We start from the raw sequence: 21,463 nt of genomic DNA, 5'->3' as shown, positions 1-21,463 counted from the left end.
ATGAATAGGAATATGCACCAGTGGAAATGTTGTATATCTGAGTAGCATGGTTTAGTCCTGAGTCATCCTACTGCACATGGAGTCGGCTCTTTGTGGCCGGTGAGATGCCTTGAATTCTCCGACATGTTTTTTTATGTAATGCACTGTCTTATATTGCAACTCTTTACATGTCACGCCTGTAACACTAATCGTGACCAATGTATGTGTTTTTGTTTTTGTTTTTGTCTGTCTTGTTTTGCTTTTGGTTACTTGTTCACTGTCTGAAATTCCAATAAACAGATTTGCAAAAAAAAAAAAAAAAAAAAAAAAAAAAAAAAGAGGGTTGAGAGTGCCTGAAGAGCTTGCCTATGGCCACATAACCCTGAAAGCACCAGATCTCGTCTGATCTCAGAGACTAAACAGGGTCGGGCCTTGTTAATACCTGGATGAGAGACCACCTGGGAATACTAGGTGCTGTAGACTTCTTTTTATGTTGTTGGTGTTGACTTGTTTTTTTTTTGTTTCTTTCCCAAGGTGACCATCTTGGCGTTTGTCAAGAGAGTTGAGAGTGCCTGAAGTTATTGGCTACGGCCACATCCCCCTGAATCTGTTCCATCTCATCTGATCTTGGAGGCTAAGCAGGGTCGGGCCTGGTTAATGCCTGGATGGGAGACCGCCTGGGAATACCAGGTGTCGTAGGCTTCTTTTTTTTTTTCAAATATAATTTTTTCTCCAAACAGGGGAAGACGGTCCCCCGAGTACATAATGCAACAGAGAAATACAGAGCAAAAAGCAGCTGAACAATACTTGATACAGGTATATTCGCAACTGTGAGTCTGCCTTCCATCAATCATAATGATTCAAGGCACGGATAAAGTACTGTACCAAGATCCAGGGTCACACAAACCCCAGGTCCCTCTGGCATAATCCATCCAGAGGGGGGGGTGGGGCCGTCATTCCCAATTTTCCACTTTTTCCAAAAGAGAGAGTGGGTGGAGGGGGTGAGAGATAGGGGAGGAAGGCAGAAAAGAGAAGGGGTGAAAGATCAGGAAAGGAGAAGAGGGGACGAGACACAATGGCAGCCACTGTCCAAGGGGCCAGTCAAGGAAAGCTCAGAGCATTAAGGTGATAGCAGGCGACATCCTTCCAGCGAGAATATAAAGGTATTCCAGATGTCCCAGGTTTGTTTAAAAAATTCTTGTTTACCTTGTGATGTGAGGATCAAGTCCTCCATTTTTTTTAATGTCCTCTATTTTCCTAAGCCAGTGAGTAATGAAAGGGGGGGAACATTTTTTCCAATAGAGAGGGATGCAGGATTTCGCCGCATTTATCACATGCCGTAAAATTTATTTTTTTGTACTTCTTAATGGGAATCTGTCAATGGTGCAAGAGAAAAAATGCAGCCTCTTCCGGGATGGAGAAGTCTGTGAATTTTTGTGTTATGCATCGGATCTCTGTCCAGAAGTCCACCAAGCTGGGGCAGGACCAAAAAATGTGGATCAACGTGCCCTCTTCTTCTCCACACCTCCAGCATATGTTCGAGGAAGAGGGGAATTATTTATGCAGCTTTGATGGTGTCAAATACCACCTGGTGAGAAGTTTAAAATTTGTCTCCTGTATCTTCGTGCACAGCGAGGTTTTGAGAGCCAAAGTGATAATGCGTTGTCTCTGTGCTGGGGAAAACGAGCAATTAAGGTCCTTTTCCCAGTTGGACAGGCAGGTTAAGTGTGGGTGATCTGTTTGAGAGAGAATGTGGACCAAAGGGCCTTCGCTCCTGCATAGAGCCTCAAACTCCGTCTGAGGGCGTGCGAAAGTTTGAGTATTGGGGATGGAATGGAAAAAATGATGTTGTTGCGCCGCTCTCCAAAAAGGCATTTGGAAAAGCCCTGTCGGATCTGTTAGGGTTGAGAAAGAAGGTCATTTTCCATCAATGACGAATTTAGACGCATGGTCTAGGTTGGAATTTCTAAGTGGGTCCCCGGTTCCAAGTTCGGATGGCCACGTATAGGGAATAGGGGGGAAGTCAAAGACGTGAGTGTGTTTTGGGTAGCGATCAGGTGACTGACTTTCAATGAAGCCCCTATAGTGGGATGTGACGTCAATTCTGTGGGTAAATCCTTATAGCACCACATGGTGCTTCTTAGCGGAATTTGGGAGTGAGATTGTCCTAGTAGCACCCAGAGCTTAGAAAGTTTGTTTCCATTCCAGTCCAATACACGCCCCAGATGGGAGGCCAGGTAGTAGCATCGCAAGTCAGGGAGAACCAACCCTCCCTGTTGTTTAGACAATGTCAGCTGTGACCACTTAAGTCTGGGATTTTTGTGGGCCCAGTTAAATTGAGTGAGCAGGGATTGAGCTTGCTTAAAAAACGGGACTGGAATCTGGATCGGGAGAGCTTGGAAAAGATAGGTAAATTTAGGGAGTATGTTCATTTTAATGAGATTGCATCTCCTGAACCAGGAATGGAGGCCAGAATGCCACCCGTGAAGCAAACTGCGGATCTTAGTGACAAGGGGTGGGGGGAAGTTCAACATAAACGTACGCGTGTTGTCCTGTGGAATGTAAGTACCTAAGTACTTAAGGGCTGTATGGGTCCATTTAAATCGAAAATTGGACTACAAGTCTAGTAACGTTTGCGGGCGGACTTCGACCCCCATGGCCTCTGATTTCAAGAAGTATCCCGTATATCTGGAATTCCCGAAGGAGATTTGGCAAGGAAACTCTGGGATTCGTCAACGAGAACAGCATGTCATCTACGTAGGCAGATGTCAATAGTACCGATTTGGAGTCGCGTTATGTCTGAGTTTTGTCGAATTGTGGAGAGAAAGGGTTCCAATGACAGTGCAAATAACTGGGGCGACAGGGGGCAACCCTGTCTGGTCCCATTCCCGATGTCAAGGGGAGATGAGAGCACCCCATTCGCTTTGAGTTGAGCTGAAGGGCGTGAGTATATCTTACTTATCCATGCCAACATCCGTTCACTCAGACCTATATGGCGAAGGACCGAGAACATGAATGTCCATTTGACCCGATCAAAAGCCTTCTCGGCATCAGTACTCACGAAAAGACAAGGGGTCCCAGATGACTTTGCTTTATGGACCAGGGTAAGCACCTTAATGGTGTTGTCCCTATCTTCCCTGGTGGGAATAAAACCTAACTGGTCAATATGTATAAGGGACTGCAAGTGCTGTGCCAATCACGTGGCGAGGATTTTAGAGAATCGTTTTAGGACCGAATTTAGGAGGGAAATGGGTCTGTAGCTCCCACATAGGCCCGGGTCTTTGCCCTCCTTAGGTATCAACGAGATGTGGGCTCTAAGGGTATGCTCAGGAAAATCCCCATTCAAGCTCAGAGTATTCAATAAATTCACCAAGCGCGGGCCGAGAATAGGGAGGAAGGTCTTATAGTATTGTGCGGTATATCCGTCAGGGCCCGGAGCCTTACCCACCTTCGGGGGTCCCACGGCCATCTGGACTTCTTCCAGTGTGATCGGGTTGGTAGACCAGAACCGGTTACATATCTGTCTATATTGTCCTGTCCGGACCCTAAATCGGGCAGGTTGTAGAGATCAGAGTAGCATTTTTCAAAGACTTTGGCTATCTGGGTTGGGGTAGAGCCCCTCTGGCCATTCTCATCTATCAACTGTTGTATGTAAGAGGCAGATTTCCACTCCTTTACTAACCTGGCAAAGATTTTTCCGCATTTGTCCCCTGATTCCTACATCAGTTTACGACAAAACTGGAGTACTGCTTTCGCTTTATAATGGAGTAGGTCAGTAATCTGGGTACGGAGTGTCCCCAATTCAATCTCTAAGGTCCGTGAGGGGGCATGTTTATGTTTCGCTTCCACAGAGGCAAGTTCACAAAACAGATTAGCAATTTGTTCCTTCCGTGTTCGTTTGATGCGTGCCCCGTGCCTGATAAGTACCCTGCGGAGTACTGACTTGTGAGCCTCCCAAATTATCCCCGGGTCGCAGTCCTGCGTTTAGTTTTCTTGGAAATAAAGGTCCAATTCCCTGGTCACATCTGCTAAAACTTCCGGTATCTGGAGGAGGCTCTCATTAAGGTGCCAGAATAGAGTCCTAGGTGAGGGGTTCCTAGAGAGGGTGTAGGTAAGGGCTACAGGAGCGTGGTCAGACCAAGTAATATGGCCGATGGAGGAAGAGCTCACCAAGTGCAGTTGGTCATGTGGAATCAAGAAGAAGTCTATCCTCAAGTATGATTTGTGAGGGGAAGAGCAAAAAGAGTAGTCCCTTTCCCCGGAGTGTTGCAGACACCAGATATCAACTAATTGGTCATTCAGTAAGCACTTAGTAATCCGCTTTCTAGAGTAAATGAGGAGCGAGGAGCAAGAGGCAGAAGTGTCAACCGATGGCGAAAGGGGACATTAAAGTCCCCACCTAATATCAACTGGCCCTCCCGAAAGTCACATCATCTGTGCAGGGTAGTTCTGAGGAATGTGTCTTGGTGATCATTGGGAGCGTACACAGTGGCAAATGTAAAAAGGAGCTCTCCAATGTGGCCCCTAAGAAAAAGATATCGGCCCCCAGGGTCCACCAGAGAATCCTGGAGAACCGAGGGGAGCCTGCTAGAGATCAGAATGGAGATTCCCTTGGTCTTAGAGGAGGGGTTAGTAGAGTGGTAGACCTTAGCGAAGGATCTTGACCGTAGAAAGGGGGGGCTAGTATTTTTAAAATGTGTTTCTTGTATAAAGGCCACATCAGTACAGGAAGTCTTCAGTTCTCACAGGAGGATCCACCGTTTTTCAGAGGAGTTCAGTCCCTTAACGTTTAGAGAGGTGACCTTGACTGAGTCTGCCATCGCTCCTCGGGGAGGGGAAGGGGGACGTCCGAGAAAAGCAAAGAAAGTTGAACCAAGGTAGGTATTGGGTAGGTAATGGATGGAGGGAACTAAGGGGGAAAAAGGAAGGGCAAATGGAAGGAAAGGTAAGGGGAAAAAGAGGCCGGGCACCTCAACCCCAGGGGGAGAGGGAAATTAAGGGTTGTCCGCACTCAACAGTACAGGAATTGTATACTAAAACAGCACAATTATGCTATAGCGTTTACCAGATGTACACTGGGTTTAAAGCGCCGTCCTACTTGGGTTGGTGGGTAGACAGGTCGGAGAGGGAGCCCCCGGATCCCAGTCCCCCCAGTCCCTGCAGTGGTAAATGTCACGTCTGATACCGGTATGCAAATAAAAGACAATCAGTAACATCATAGAACCAAAAAACAATAGTATAATTAAAACAGAGGTAGAGCATAGAACTGTCAGCACTGAGGGGTCTCCTCAGCTCGCCCTAAATGTAGGCATGCACGAGGGAGCCCGTCACAACAGAAAAGGCATCACAGAATGGGATCCACCACCCCCCGTCCCATACCCCAAAAGTACATGCAGCCCCCGAACAAATGTATTTCTCTCTTTGGCAGATTGTCCTCTTCTTACCCCCTCTCCTCCATCCACGCCCCGGGGGAAAAGGGGGAGGGAAGGGGAGAAAAGAGGGGGGTAAGGGGGGAAAGGGAAAGTGAAAGGGGGGAGGGAAGGGGGGAGGGAAGGGGGGAGGGAAGGGGGGAGGGAAGGGAAGGAGGTAAGGGAGGGAAGGGGGGAGGGAAGGAGGGGCAGCAAAGGAGAGGGGACAAACATGCGGAAAGGTCAAGTCCTTTAGCGTGCTCACACCAGCAACCACCCGGACCCCATAAGTTTCAACTCCTCCCCTCCATGGTCACCACATGAAGATGAAAGAGGAGCAGCCCTGGTCGGTGCATGGAGAATCCGGCAGGCAAGGGGCTGGGGCCACCATCCCTCCATCCAACGGGAGACTTCACCCGAGCAGCAGTTCTGGGGCCCGCCAATTAGTGTCTCTCCTGCATCACCATCGGGGGCTGTGTAGAGCATCCAGAGGGAGGCTGGGACCGCCAAAACAGTAAGGGGTAAATCCTCCAGGGGGGTCCAGAGTCAAACTGGAGGGAAGCAGTGTCTCGCACCAATAGGCTCAATAAATAAGTCATCCAGGGTGTCCCCGAAAGCTGCAGAAGGCAATGTCGGCAAAGAGTAGGTGGGGGCCAGAGGGGGGGACGAGGGGCTCAACCAGGGAGAGGGGACACATATGCGGGAATGTCAAGCCCTTCCAGTACAGCGCACTAGGTATCACTCAGACCCCCCAAAGTGCAACTCCCCCCTCTAAGGTCAAGACTCCAGAAGGGAAGATGAGCCGCCCTGGTCTGTACATGAAAGAACCTGCTGCCAAGGGGTTGGGGCCATCATCCCTTCCTCCAATGGGAGATGCCACCTGTCAAGTGGTGCCCCTCCGACAATGTGGTCGGGGTATATGTGGAGCATCCAGGGGGAGGCAGGGACCACCCAAACAGTGAGGGGTAACGCCTCCAATGGGGACTGGTGTCAGACAGGAGGATAGCGGTGTCTTGTACAAGTTGGTTAATTAGACAAGTCATCCAGTATGTTCCTGTGAGCAGCGGAAGGAAAGGTCGGTAAGGATTATGAATGGGTGGGGGCCAGGGAGTGCATAAAACTGCCACCAGATGACCGGGGCAGAGAGGGCAAGGGGATGAAAGTCAGATCTGGTAGGTGGGGGGGGGGTGAGGAGTCTCACTCATATTACTCACGTTGGCCATCCCTTGAAGCTGAGCTCTCTGCATACCCAGGATGTTCTTCTGTATAATCTAGCCTATCTGTATACATTAGCCTGTCTTTTGTACACATTAGCCTCTCTGTATCAACTAGCCGGTCTTCTGTATACACTAGTCCGTCCCTAGCTTGTCTTTTATACACATAGTCTCTCGGTATACCCCGCCTTTCTGTATACATCTTTATACCCTAGCCTCTATGTATAATCTTGCCTCTCATTATACCCCAGCCTGTATTCTGTTTACCCAATTTTGTCTTTCATATAAACTAGCCTGTCTACTGTATAACTTAGCTTCTCATTATACCCCGGCCTCACTGTCAGCTTGTCTCTGTACACTAGCCTCTCTGTTTTCCCTAGTCTCTCTGTTTAAAATAGCCTCTCTGTATACACTAGTCTGTCCGTATACTTTAGCAAGTCTGCACACACTAGCCTCTTTGTGTAAAACAGCCTCTCCCTCAGTATAACCTCGCCTCCATCTCTGCATATCCAGTACGTTCTTCTGTATAATCTAGCCTGTCTTTTGTACACATTAGCCTCTCTGTATAAACTAGCTGGTCTTCTGTATACACTATTCTGTCTGTATACACTAGCAAGTCTGTGTAACCCGGTCTCTCTCTCCCTAGAAAACACCGACCCTGACAGAGGAGGAGGGTTTAATAGTCCCTCAGACTCCTCCCACAAATACGGGCTGGCCTGCGGCCAGCCTTCCCACTTGTAATTGGAGTCTTCAAGTGGGAAATGCGATATTACTTAACCACTTCCCACCCGGCCAATGCACATATACGGCCGGGTGGGAGCCGTCTACTTCTGATAGGACGTTCAGGAATGTCAATCAGGGCTCTGTGATTGGCCCTCCTGATCACATGACGGCCGTGTCCAATCACGGCCGTCATGTGATGTAAACAAACAGCCGGTTGCTAGGCAATCGGCTCCTCCTCTCCTCACACAGAAGTCATCGCTGAGGAGAGGAGAGTAGATTGCTGCAGCCGGCTGATGATCAGTGAGTATGAGCTGTTTTTTACAGCTTTTTACTCACTGATCTTCAGTCTAGTGTAAACACACAACACACCACACAGTGTAAACACAGTCCCCACATATGTCCCCATAACACACATGTCCCCAAAACATACATGTCCCCAAAAAATAAAAACACATGTCCCTAATAATAAAAACATGTCCCCCACATATGTCCCACTAAAATCACTTGTCCCAATGATTATGTGCACACATATGTACGTGATCACCTGCACACATATGTACATGATCATTTGCGTACATATGTCCGTGATCACACAAACCAATTATTATACACTTAACGGATTTTTTTTTAACAAAAACATGTAGCAGAATACATTTTGGCTTAAATTTATGACAAAATTTGATTTTATTGGATTTCTTTTAAAATAGAAAAAAGAAAATATTGTTTTTTTTTCCAAATTTCCGCTTTTTTACGCTTATATCGCAAAAAATAAAAAACGGAGTCGTGAATAAATACCACCAAAATAAATCTCTATTTGTGCGAACAAAATGATAAAAATTTCATTTGGGTACAGTGTAGCATGACCGCGCAATTGTCACTGAAAGCGCTAGAGCGATGAAAGCTGAAAATTGGGCTGGGAAGGAAGGGGGCGAAAGTGCCCTGTATTGTAGTGGTTAAGAACCAAGGCCTGAGGTGTGCCATGGCCTGGATGGTCAGTATGCTTGAAAAGAGGGCAAAAAGACACAAGTATAGGTGGAAAAGGAAAGGTAAAGATCCCATCCATAAAATGACATATGCCCAAACGCCAACTGTAAGTTACCGCTGTGAGAGTAGAACCCACCGACTCTTGACCTGAAGATGAGAAGGAACCCCTTAAGAGCCTGCAAGCTACGCAAACCCAAATGAATGTCCCGTGAAGGATAGGATGAGCCTGATGCCCAAGGTAACCCAGACATGAGAATGAACTTCTTGTGAATGAGAGGATACGTGGGGAAAAGGGAGCAAGGGCTGACCCGAAGAACCCTACAAGAAGATGGCTGAGCAGACTGAAAAAACCCAACACAAGACTGCCTGGGGTATACAGTGAGGCTATTATAATTGGAATGAGGCTGGGGTAATAAGATTGGCTTGGGTATACGGCGAGGTAGACCCTAGAAAAGAAACAGAAATCAGAAAAGTCAAACAAGGTAATACAGATAGGCTAATGTTATTCCCCTGAGCCTGGTGTATACAGAAGAATGGCTAGTGTATACAGAGAGGCTAGTGTGTACAGATGACAAGCTATTGTTTACAGATAGGCTTGTGTATACAGAAGAGAGTCTGGGGAATTCAGTGAGGCTAGTGTATGCAGAGAGGCTGGGACACCGAGACTATTGTAAAAAGAAGGCAGGCTAGTGTATATAGGTTACGGGCACGTGTATACAGAAGACAGAGAGGCTAGTCTATATAGAGGGACTGGTGTACACAGAAAGATTAATGTATACAGAAAGGCTAGCGTGTACAGAAGACATGACTTTATTTTTTGCTAATGCAACTACATCTAAATCATGTAAAGAGTTACAGTGCTTTTTTCATATTTGGTGCTGTTAAAAGGTCAGTAGTGTGTTGTCAGTGGTGATATCAATGTGACAGTTAATGTAGAGAACTACATATATAAAAAATAGAGCAAAAGAGTGCTAAGTTTATTTTGTTAAGTCATTGACTGATAGACGTTAAGTAATTGGCCGTTATTGGTTTGGCAGTACATGGTTTATTTTGATGTAAGATAGTTTTATTCTCTACCTATAGCCGAGTTTTAGACGACTTTATTATTAGCATTAGTCGCATTAATCATATTTATTATGCAGAGTGTAAGTATTGTAGTGAGACGATATTGCTTTTGAAAGATTTGTATTATTATACATAGCATTGTTAGTAGACCAATAGGACAATTTACATGGCTTAATATTGCAGAGCGTAATTTAACAGGAAAGAAATCCAAAGCGTTAGTTGCAGTAGCTTCATAAAACTGAGAAATCGTTGCATTACTCTAAATGTAAAAGTTGTTCCGGTAGCACTGAGAAGACTGATATTAGATGAGTGATCTACCCATTCCGTTTACTATTGCAGAGAGATACCGGTTAAATCTTAATATCTTAATATTTATTGCTGCGTGTAAGGTAGAAATAAGATGGTTTTGTGTGAGTTGGTTTACCAGGATATAGAGATCGTAATCTGGTTATTCTAATAATAAATATAGCAAAATAACACAGATTAATATTGAGACAGTATATACAAGTCGAGTTTAAGTGGAAATACAGGAAATGACAGCAACGACGTGTGTAGGTTTTTATCAATCGGGTTCATTACGTGTCTTTAATAATGTAGTAAATATACCCCAAATATAGCATAAAGATAAGAAAGGAAAATAACTGGCAGAGGATGACATGGCAAAAAGACAAACTGCATTAGAAATGTGAATGTGAATTAGAGATGAAATGTCAATCCCCATTGGTAACCATTAATAAAGTTAACACGGCTACGTACAGCAAAGTTTGAGCTAAGCAGCTAAATATTCCTTTATATTGCAGAGCTTAAGTATTGCAGTTGAAAAGAGATCGGAAGCGTTTTTTGCAGTAGCTTCAAAATGACTGAGAAATCATTTCATTACTCTAAATGAAAAAGTTATCCCGGTAGCACTGAGTGGACTGATATTAGATGAGTTATCGTTGTAATACAAATTCAGTTTCCTATAGCAGAGAGATACCAGCTAAATGTAAGAAGAGCAATTGAACTGTTCACATCGGTAGCATTGCATTACTCTTAATATGTGAAGCGTGTAAAGAAGCAAAAGATGGTTTTGTATTATCCTAAAAGTAGCAGTATACGTAATAAAGGTGGATTTAGACATAGCAAACCCTATAATCTAATTTAGCAAAATTAGAAAGGATAATATTGAGACAGTATAAACAGGTCGAGTTTAAGTGGAAATACACAAAATATCTAGCTTACCTTTACATTGTTCAATAGAGCCTTGCAAAGTAATACCAAGTTAGAATATCGGACTAGCAATTAGATGAGATGATTGCTGTAATCATAAAATATCAGCAACTTGTCTTTAAAGATGAGAAAGTATAATAACCGGAAAAGTATGAAATTTTAAAGAGACAAATTGCATTAGAGATGTGAGATAGACATGAAATGTCAATCCCCATTGGTTACTTACATGAAACCATTAATACAGTTAACGCGGCTACATACAGCAAAGTGTGAGCTAAGCAGCTAAAGGGTATACATTATTTAAGAGTAAATTAACGTAGCTTGTAAATTCCAACGTGTAAATCGTGCCATTAATTTTGTTACGCACGAAGGCGGCTTACACTGACTTTTCTCCGTTTCCACTGGTTATCCGCATAATGTATCAGTAACCCTGAAAATTAATAGTGATAGACAGTTTACAATAGGATGTATGCTTGATGTGAATGTAAAATAGTTGCATTATGTGTTATTAATGTAATCAAACTTTATTGCTATCCTTTGCTACTGCAACCACTTTCTCGCATTTTGCTGCTTTTAAAAAATGTGTTGCCAGTGTTATGTGTTACAAATGGTTATCAGTGTGACAGTTGAAGTAATATACAAAATAGAGTCAGAAAGAGAATCCTATTGCATAGAGGTAGAGAGATGGTTGCATTATTCTTAATGTGCCGGCTTTAAAAGGTTTTAAAAAGATGGTTTTGTGTGAATTTTGCTTTAACGTAAAATTAGCTGTAGACATTATATCTATGGTTACGTTTACAATGATTTAGAGATAGTAATCTCTATAATATAATAATAATAAGTATATTGAGGCAGTAAATATAAATACAGATAAAGTGAATACACAAAAGGGATCAAGAGATTGTTGCAAAGTAATATCCTCATTAAGGCCGATTGTCGGAATAGCAACATAACACGAAATATGAGCACGGCTAAAATACAGAAAAACAGTACATTATTTAGGAGTACAGTAGAATATAGTATAAATTATTTAAGATTAAATTGACTTAGCCTGAAAAAATCTAAGTTTAAATCGTTGAGTAAATCGTTGAGTAAATCGTAAATTTATCAGCTAAGTTAACTCTGAGATTATGATTAATTTGACAATTCCATATCGCGTTCATTTCCACTGGTATAATCATAATGTAATATCAGTAATTGCTATCAGTAAATGTTAAAATTTTAGACAGTTTACATTAGGATGTGGAATTGATATGGATTTAAAAGCGGTACATTAATTTTCTGAAGCATATGGCAGAAAGACGGCTTACACTGCTTTTCTCACATTTTTCTGCGGTAAAAAGAAATGTTTTGTCACTGTGTTTTAACTGTGCAATGATCCTAGTGCAGAGAGATACTCAGTTAATGTCAGAGATACTCGGTTAATGTCAGAAAAGCAATAAAACTTTTTACATCGTTAGCGAGCGATAGTTACATTACTCATAATATGTGCAGCATGTCTGGTAGCAAATGGATGGTTTTGTGAACATTTTGCATTACCGTACAATTAGCGGTAGACCTCGCCGACTGTATACACCAGACTCTCTGAATACACTAAACCCTCTGTATACCACATCCTGTCTTCTGTATACACTAGACTGTAAAAATTAGCTAGAATACACCAGCCTGTCTTCTGTACCCACTAGACACTCTGTATACACTACCCAGTCTTCTGTATACACTGTCAGCTTTGATGTATACCCAAGCCTTTCTTCTGTATATGCACTGTCCTTTCTGTATACACTCGACTCTCTCTATACACGAATCTCTCTATATACACTAACATCTTTGTATATACTAGCCTCTCTTTAAACTAGCCTCTCTGTGTACCCCAGCCTCACTGTTTACTCTAGCATCTCTGTATACTCAAGCCTATCTGCATGCACGAGTCTGTATTCTGTATTCACTAGCCTTTCTTCTGTATGCTGTAGTCTTCTTTATATACCAGCTTCTCTGTACACCCTTGCATCTCTGTAAACACTGTGTAAACTAGCCAGTCTTATTTATACACTCGCCGACTGTATACACTAGACTCTCTGAATACCTAGCCTATGTTCTGAATACACTAGCCCGTCTTCTGTCTTCTGTATGCCCTCTCTGTATAAACTAGCATCTTTCTATACCCCAAACTGTCCTCTGTAAACACTTGTCTCTCTTTATAGCCTGTTTAGCCTTTCTTCTGTACACACTAGCTTCTCTGTATACACTAACCAGGCTTCTATATAAAATAGCTTCACTGTATGCACTAGCCTCTCTGTATAATCTAGCCTCTCTTTATACCCTAGATAGTGTTCTGCATACACTAGCCTCTCCGTAGAAGCCAGCCTTTATTCTGTATTCACTAGCCTTTCTTCTGTATGCTGTAGTCTTCTATATATACTAGCTTCTCTGTACACCCTTGCATCTCTATACACCAGACTCTCTGAATACACTAAACCCTCTGTATACCACAGCCTGTCTTCTGTATACACTAGACTTTAAAAACTAGCTAGAATACACCAGCCTGTCTTCTGTATCCACTAGATTCTCTGTATACGCTACCCAGGCTTCTGTATACACTGTCAGCTTGGATGTATACCCAAGCCTGTCTTCTGTATACACTAGTCTCTCTATATGCACTGTCCTATCTGTATACACTCGACTCTCTCTATACACTAACATCTTTGTATATACTAGCCTCTCTTTAAACTAGCCTTTCTGTGTACCCCAGCCTCACTGTTTACTCTAGCATCTCTGTATACTCAAGCCTATCTGCATACACGAGTCTGTATTCTGTATACACTAGCCTCTCTTTAAACTAGTCTCTGTATACCCCAGAATAACTGTATACTCTAGCCTCTCAGTATACACTAGCATTTCTGTACACATCACCCTATCTGTATTCACTAGCCTCTCTGTATACCCCAGCCTGCCTCTCTCTATACACTAGCTTTTCTTCTGAATATAATAGTCTCAGTCTCTCTCTATAACCAAGCCTGTTTTCTCTATACATTAGCATGTGTCCTGTATACACTAGCCTGTCTTCTTTATTCTCTAGCCTACCTTTTGTATACCTTAGCCTCTCTGTATAAACTAGCCTTCCTTCTATATACACTGCCATTTATGAGGTAAACAAAGAGTCTAGTGTACATAAACGACAGGCTAGAGTATAAAGAGAGGATAGGGTATACAGAAGAAAGCCTTAGTGTATACAGAACACAGGCTAGTACCCTGAGCCTGGGTGAGAGAGGATGAGGAGCATTAGGAGGGCTTGGTCTTTCACATCCGACCAAGCCATGATGTGGCTCAACACGTCCAGCTGCCGAAAATAAGGACAAGCGTGGGAGGCACACAACACCCACTGTAACAGTGCTAGGTTCCTGCATTACAGAAACAGAACACCAGCAATAAGGGGTATCTTCAGGTGTATACTGTGCAGGAGGCACACAACACCCACTCTAACTTCTGCACTGCCGATGCCTGTATTGCAAAAATTGAACACCAGTAATAAAGGGTAGCTTCAGGTGTGTACTGTGCGGGAGGCACATAACACCCACTGTAACAGTGCTAGGTTCCCAAGCAGTAAAGACACTGTCCCTGCCTATCGTCCTCTTTCCCTGACCGCCGCAACACACTATACAAGGCCGCTGCGCTGGCTGCCTTATATAGTGTGGGGTGTGTACTAAACCCCCTTGAGCTATAATTGGCCACAGGAATACTGCCTGTGGTCAATTGTGGCTCTCCTCTCAGAGGATGTCACATCTGTTCTTATTATATAGAACTTATTATGCTCCTCGTAAACTTTTTCAATTTGGCCGAACGGCCGGACGCAAGTTGCCCCCGGTGCGGGAACATGGGGGGAGACATGATGCACATGTTTTGGAGATGCCCGAAGTTGATCTGCTACTGGACGGAGGTGACAGGAACCATTGATCGGGTGTTTGGAACCTCCACCAGGATGGAGGCGAAGTATTGTCTCCTGGGATTAGTTGAAGGAGTTGGAAACCCGGGAAGCAGCCAGGTGGCAGTTCTGAGATGCCTATTTCAGGCAAGTAAACTGATTGCCCAACCCTGCTTAGCCTCCAATGTTGGCATTGACTTGGTTTTTTTAGCTTGTTTCCCAAGATCACCATGTTGGCGTTTGTCAAGATGGTTGAGAGTGCCCAAAGAGATCGCCTATGGCCCCATCCCCTTGAAAGTGCCCGATCTTGTCTGATCTCGGAGGTTAAGCATTGTCGGGCCTGATTAGTAACTGGATGGAAGACCGACTGGGAATACCAGGTGCCGTATGCTTATTTCTTGATCATACATCACGGGACACAGGATCATTACATAATGGGTTATATAGGCACCTCTGGTGATGGGACACTGGTTAACCCCCAATTAAGGAGAATTCCTTCCCTATATAACCCCTCCCATATGGGAGGCACCTAATTTTTCCCTTTGCCAGTGGTGGTTGGTCACGTAAAACATGTGCTATGAAGAAAGTTCTGTGCAGGTCCCTGCGGGGGCCTAAGGGCTACAACAAACCGGATCCATATCTCGGGCCGATATTTTGACTCCCAAGATGATATGGTACCCGGGCCTCGTCATCTGAAGAAACGAGGTTTTGCCTGTAAGTCCTCTCCTATTGGAAGACTGGGCTCTGGGAATACCAGACTTACTGTACTATTTACATAGTGGCACAAAAGTTTCTGGCAGAGTCTTTTACAAGGTCCAGGTAGGAGGTTCTTCTGAGAAGGAACCCCAAAAAAAACCTGAAGGTTGGCACAACTCTGCCCGCCGTGATGGGTGAAGGCTGGAATCTGTCTGTTTTCAGCAATTCCTGCGGCGAGGACAGGTAAGGGAAGTTAATCCTGTATAAATTATATTATGGATTTCTTCATTGAGTAGTTGTATGTCTTACTTGGTTTCCACCACTAGGGGGAGTAAGAGCAGCCTGATGCATACTTACATGCCTTTCAGATACACACGCTCAGTGAAGCCTGGTTCTCCCAGATGACTCATGTCTCCACTGCAATCTCAGCCACAATGAATGTAATACGTAGTCTGGGGGTCCCAGACAGCTCCGATGGCAATTCCCTTCCCCCCTGGATACCGGCAGTCCTCGTGCACGCACACCAAGCACGCTTCCGTGCTAATGGAGGAGGCGGGAGTGTGTTTGCGAGCCGCGTCGTTCGGTGTGCACGGCGCTGTACTGCGCAGTTTTACAGCCCAGAGCGTCAGGGGGCTGTAAGTGGAGACACAGGAGCTGTGGGCAGTAAGCATCCCAAGGGATTGGATCCAGGCAAACCTAAGACAAACCTACTCAGCATCAGGTTGTGCAGTTTAAGCATATATATTTATTGTGAGACTTTAAGCACAACAGTGATTGCACTTTGTACTAGTACCTCTGCTTTGTAGCTTAGGACTATGTCTCCTTGTAAGAGGGTCTCAGGGGGAGATAACAAGGACACTGGTAAGTCACCGCCTAGGTCTAGGGGTTCTAAAAATGCCTGTAGGTTACCATCCCCCCCCTGCAAGACTGGAGTCAGCCTCACAGGATGAGTCAGTGCCCCTGTCAGGATTTGCAGCCTCTCCTGATATTTCAGCCCCGGTATACATCACTGAGGACTCCCTTAGGGCTACATTGGAAGGTTTTGAAGGGAGAATCATGAATTTTATTTCAGCTTCCCTGAAAGAAAGCAGGAAAAGGGGTAGATCCCCTCCCTCTGCTGAGATTCCTCTTTCAGATGACACTTCTGACAATGAGGAGAGATCCCTATCTTGGGACAGGTATCTTGAGCAGTCGGATGAATCAGAGGAAGAGGAGAGAGTCCCCTCCTCCCAGGCGCTCAGAAAACAGGTGCAGTATTATACTGAATTGGTGCGTACCACATTCAGAATGCCTGCTGCTGAGATCGCTACGTCCTCTGTTTCTTCCCTGGGAGTCAGGAAAATCCCACAACCTGCCTTTTCCTTTCCAATTAATCCCTTAATGGATAAATTGTTGTATGAGGATTGGGGACATCCCGATAAACTGTTTGCTCCTCCTAAAAGGTTTTCTATGCTTTATCCTCTGGAGGAAAGTTTCACCAAGAAATGGGGGGTCCCATCTGTCGATGCGGCTGTTTCTTGCGTGAATAGAAATCTGACCTGTCCTTTGGATAATGCTCAGGTATTTAAAGATCCAACTGATAAGAAGCTGGAAACATTATTAAAAGCCTCCTTTTGGGGGGGCGTGTCCTGACCATGGAGGAGTGAGGAAGTGCTTCACCTCAGCTCCGCTCCATCGCCGCACATATCAGCTGCCCTCAGCGGGGAAATCCGATCCACATCACCGGGCTCAATGTCCCAACGATCCCGGCAGTCTTCCCGACCGCCGCAGGGTAACAAGAAGCGGCAGGGACAGCTGGATCAGTTCTTCCCGGGCCCCCACAGACAGGGCCGCGATGGACCCAATATTGACCGGGAAACTTCAGAAAGCTGGGAAATCCTCACAGCCTGCTACAGCGACGCCTTCCCAGTCAACCGGACCGTCTCCCCTGGCTTCTCCGGTGCCCTCCCCAGGATCGGTAAGCGATTCGGCCCCCCCTGCATCCCCCGGGTCCCTGGATGGCCGCTCAGAGGTCTCAGACCTCATGGGAGATGACACAATATGCCGCCATATTATGTCTCTCCCCACCAGAGAGGACCTAGAAAAGTTCACTAGCAGAGTGGAGAAGGCTTTCACCGCTGATATTGCCCAGCTTAAAGCTGATACTACACATCTGGGTCACAGAGTGGAGGCCCTGGAGGAAAAACTAGAGGAGACTCTCCCCGCTATTGCTCTGCTGCAATCTAGGTGCCAAACACAAGACCATCAGCTTGAGGTACTGCTGGGGCAATTGGATGATGTTGAAAACCGCAGCAGGAGGGCCAATATCAGGATCAGGGGGCTCCCGGAGGCTACTGGACCCAGGGATATTGTCCCCACTCTGACTGATATCTTTAGGGACATATTGGGACTCCCAGCCACTGCTCCTATTGAAATAGACCGAGCCCACAGAGCACTGCGCCCCCCGTCTCAAGACGCTGACAATCCCAGGGATATAATCTGTAAACTTCACAAATATACTATCAAGGACCGGATTATGAAAAAAGTGCGGGGTAAGCCCTTTTATGATTTTGATGGTGCTCGACTGACTTTCTATCAGGATCTCTCGCGGCGCACCCTCATGCGGCGGAGAGCCCTTCGCCCGCTCCTTTCTGTGCTCCAGGCTGCAGGACTGTCCTACCGCTGGGGCTTCCCCTTCTCTCTGCATGTGCTTAAGGATGGCAGGCAGGTGACCCTGCGCACAAAAGACGATCTTCCACATTTTCTATCCTCTCTGGGGCTGAATCCCGTGGACTTTCTGGATTGTAGAGGACCCCCGAGCGACTTGCTTGTCCCCCCCCTTCCTCACAGATGGTCTACAGTCACACGCAAGCATCGACGGAGGGACAGACATAGTTCAACCCGCAACTCTTCAGTGGTTCCTTCTACCACCCGAGACTGATACCGAGCCTGGGCTGTGTGATAGACGGCTGATTGCGGACTTTTTCTACTATGATTGCTGGTGTCTGGGCCTCCCCCCACGGGAATTGTAAATGGGATGTTTTGACCCTGTACCCCCCCCCGGGTGTTCCAGGGACCTGGATGTGCCCTATGCGGCCGAAGACTGTGGCTGCCGTGGCCGCAAGAATTTTTGGTGACTTCTCTCCAGCCCTTGTTACTGTTTGACTATCAGATTAGGCCTACAGGGCGGAGAATGTTTACATTCCCAATGTTGGAAGGTGGTCTGCCACGGCGCCCCCTTTTTCTTCCCTTTGCGGGGCACCAGGGGTGGGGGGAGGGGTTTTTTTTAATGTGTTTTGGTTTCTGTTTTTATTTCCCCCTTTTCTTTTGCCATCGTAGCTACCTCCGTGACCCCCCCCCCCTCCGCGGTCTGCAGTTTGCTGTGCGGCTACCGTGGCGGGGGGGCCTCTGCCAGGGATCGGCCAGACTCCATGTCCCCGAATGCAATCAGCCCACACTGGGCTTCACCCCTTTTTTCCTCCTCTTTTATTTTTTACTTTTGTTGCTTTTTTGGATCGGTTTTTCTCCCGAATTGAGGCTATTCTGCTCTCAGATGTGGTGGGCGGGGAGGGGACCTTCCTTTTCCCCCTTGTTTTGGTTTACGTTCCCCACATAGGCCATCCATCCATGGGTTTAGTTCCCTGTTGGGACTTTAGGAGGGGGCTAGGAGCCCCCCCCGGATAGTGGGGTGGGTCCCATCTCCCCCCAAACTGCTGCATTGTCTAATTTTGATGTAGCTGTTTTGTTTTTATGTTGTTGGTATTTTTGTACTATTTTTTTGTGTTTTTTATCTCCCTATCTCTCCCCTTTTCTTCTCCCTCTTTTTTCACTCCCCCCTTTTCCTAGGAGCCTGCTGTTGCTGCGGTCCTTACACCAGGCGGGTTGGGACGCTTGCCCAGTCCTCCACCCTCCAACTCTTCCATGTCTACACTCCAGGTAATTTCCTACAATTTACGGGGTCTCTGCTCTCCGGGGAAGAGGAACAAATTGTGGTGGGAACTTAAAAAGTTGAAGGCCCAAGTGGTCTTCCTGCAGGAAACACATTTCACCAGCCATTCCCTACCCAGGTTGCCCACCCATATGTTTAATCAGTGGTTTCACAGTACATCTCCTAAGGCCAAGTCCAGAGGGACTGCCATAGCGTTCCATAAGACGTGCCCTTTTCAGCCAGTGGATAGCAAAATTGACCCTCAGGGCCGATTTGTTTTCCTAAAGGGCACCTTCCTGGACGCTACCCTTGACCTATTGACAGACTTTAAAGCCGGGTATTTAATTTTAGGCGGGGACTTTAATGTCTGCCCGGACCATCTGCTCGACACTTCGAGCACCCGACCCTCACACTCCCATGCCTTTTTCAAACACTTTCGCAAATCACTGCAGGCACACCTTTTACTTGATATCTGGAGGATTTTGCATCCCTCGGGACGAGACTTTAGCTATTACTCGTCCGTCCATGACGTATACACGTGCATAGACCATGTCTATGTTGACCGTCCCACGCTTGAGCTTCTGTAGACGGCATCCATTGGCAGCATCACCCTTTCGGACCATGCACCGGTTGGCGTGACCATTCAATTACCATCTGGTCCCCACAGGGCCTGGACGTGGAGACTGAACGAAAATCTCTTGGATGACTCTGCTGCGGTTGCCAAGGTGTCGGAGACCATCTCCCACTATTTTAGGGAAAACGCCTCGGATGAGATAAGTGCGGGTGTGCTTTGGGAGGGGCACAAAGCCGTGATTAGAGGGGAACTGATATCATTGGGTTCCCAAATCAAGAAAGCACGTCAAGAGGATTTCAACAGGGTTCTGGCCGCCTTACAGGCGGCAGAACTCTCCCATAAGCAGGGGGGGAGCCCAGAGGCTAAGCAGAAGCTTTTTGAATTGCGTGACCTGTTTTTACGTTTATTAGATCGCCACACGTGTAGGCAGGCCAGGCATCTTTCACACAGGTACTATGAACATGGAAACAAATGCGGCCGTATGCTGGCCAGGGCCCTTCGCAAGAAACATGCTCAAGCTTATGTACAGAAGCTCCGTTCCCCCTCGGGTGCCGTTTGGGTCCAATCCAACAAGATTGCCTCGGGGTTCCAGGAATTTTACGCCCAACTTTATAACCTTTCCCCGGCCTCGCCCGCACACGCTCAGCCTCCCAAGTCTGCTGCCATTCAAGAATTTTTAGCGTCGGCGAGAGTCCCTACACTTACGGCGGAACAATGCGTCGACTTGGAGCGGCCGATTTCGCCGGAGGAAATTGCGCTAACGGTGAAATCCCTGCCCAAGGGCAAGAGCCCGGGATCGGATGGTTTTTCGGGTTCCTACTATAAGATCTTCCTGCCCCTCTTAACGCCACATATGTGCACCTACTTTAATTCCATCACGGAGGGGAAGCCTATCCCAACCGAAGCACTGTTGGCACACATTACGGTGCTGCCAAAAGAGGGCAAAGATCCTACCGTCCCCCAGAGCTATCGACCGATTTCCCTTCTTAACGTCGATATTAAGATTCTAGCAAAAGTCCTGGCAAACAGACTTTGGAGTCTTATGCCCCAAATTATTCACCCAGACCAAGCAGGGTTTATTCGTGGCAGGGAGGCGAGAGATAACTCCATCAGGGCAATCCAACTCATTCATTGGGCACGTAACAGTCCTGATCCTAAACCTTGTATCGTCCTTTCGACGGACGCCGAAAAGGCGTTTGACCGCGTCGACTGGGGGTACTTATGGGCGGTACTGGAGGCTCAGGGGTTGGGGACGCATATGATGTCCTCGATTATGGCCTTGTACTCCACTCCGTGTGCACAGGTGAAGGTGAATGGGGTGCTTTCCTCCCGGTTCCCGATTCGAAACAGCACGAGACAGGGGTGTCCACTGTCTCCTCTCCTTTTTGCCTTGGTACTGGAACCACTGCTCTGCAGGGTGAGGGCGAACGCAGACATTAGAGGCCTGAAGGTTGGGATGACGGAGCACAAACTGTCGGCGTATGCGGACGATGTGCTCCTTTATCTCTCTGAACCCCTGATCTCCTTGCCGGTTCTGTTGAAGGAGCTGAGGACTTTTGGTGAGTTATCCAATTTCAAGATAAACCTTTCCAAATCGGAGATTTTGCCTATTCACCTCGCCCCGCCTCAAGCGGACCACCTGCAATTAGCATTCCCCTTTACCTGGGCCACGTCTTCTATTAAATACCTGGGCATCCAGTTGACCAACTGCTTTGATGCCTTATATGCCGCTAATTTCCCCCCCTTATTACATGCGATCAAGGCGGATTTGTTGCAGTGGACCAA

The 21,463-nt window shown here is 46.3% G+C and overlaps 3 pseudogenes; all 3 read left to right on the top strand.

The window, feature by feature from the left end:
• The first annotated feature begins 343 nt into the window (after positions 1–343).
• LOC143999343 (5S ribosomal RNA) lies at positions 344–462 on the top strand (annotated as a pseudogene).
• A 100-nt stretch (positions 463–562) lies between these two features.
• LOC143999233 (5S ribosomal RNA) lies at positions 563–681 on the top strand (annotated as a pseudogene).
• Positions 682–14,774: 14,093 nt separating this feature from the next.
• LOC143999212 (5S ribosomal RNA) lies at positions 14,775–14,893 on the top strand (annotated as a pseudogene).
• The last annotated feature ends 6,570 nt before the right edge of the window (positions 14,894–21,463 follow it).

Source organism: Lithobates pipiens, unplaced genomic scaffold (assembly GCF_037356315.1).
Source record: "Lithobates pipiens isolate NorthernLeopardFrog02 unplaced genomic scaffold, aLitPip1_a1.2 Scaffold_19, whole genome shotgun sequence".
NCBI classification, from domain to species: Eukaryota; Metazoa; Chordata; class Amphibia; order Anura; family Ranidae; genus Lithobates; species Lithobates pipiens.
This window is presented reverse-complemented; position numbering and strand designations above follow the sequence as displayed.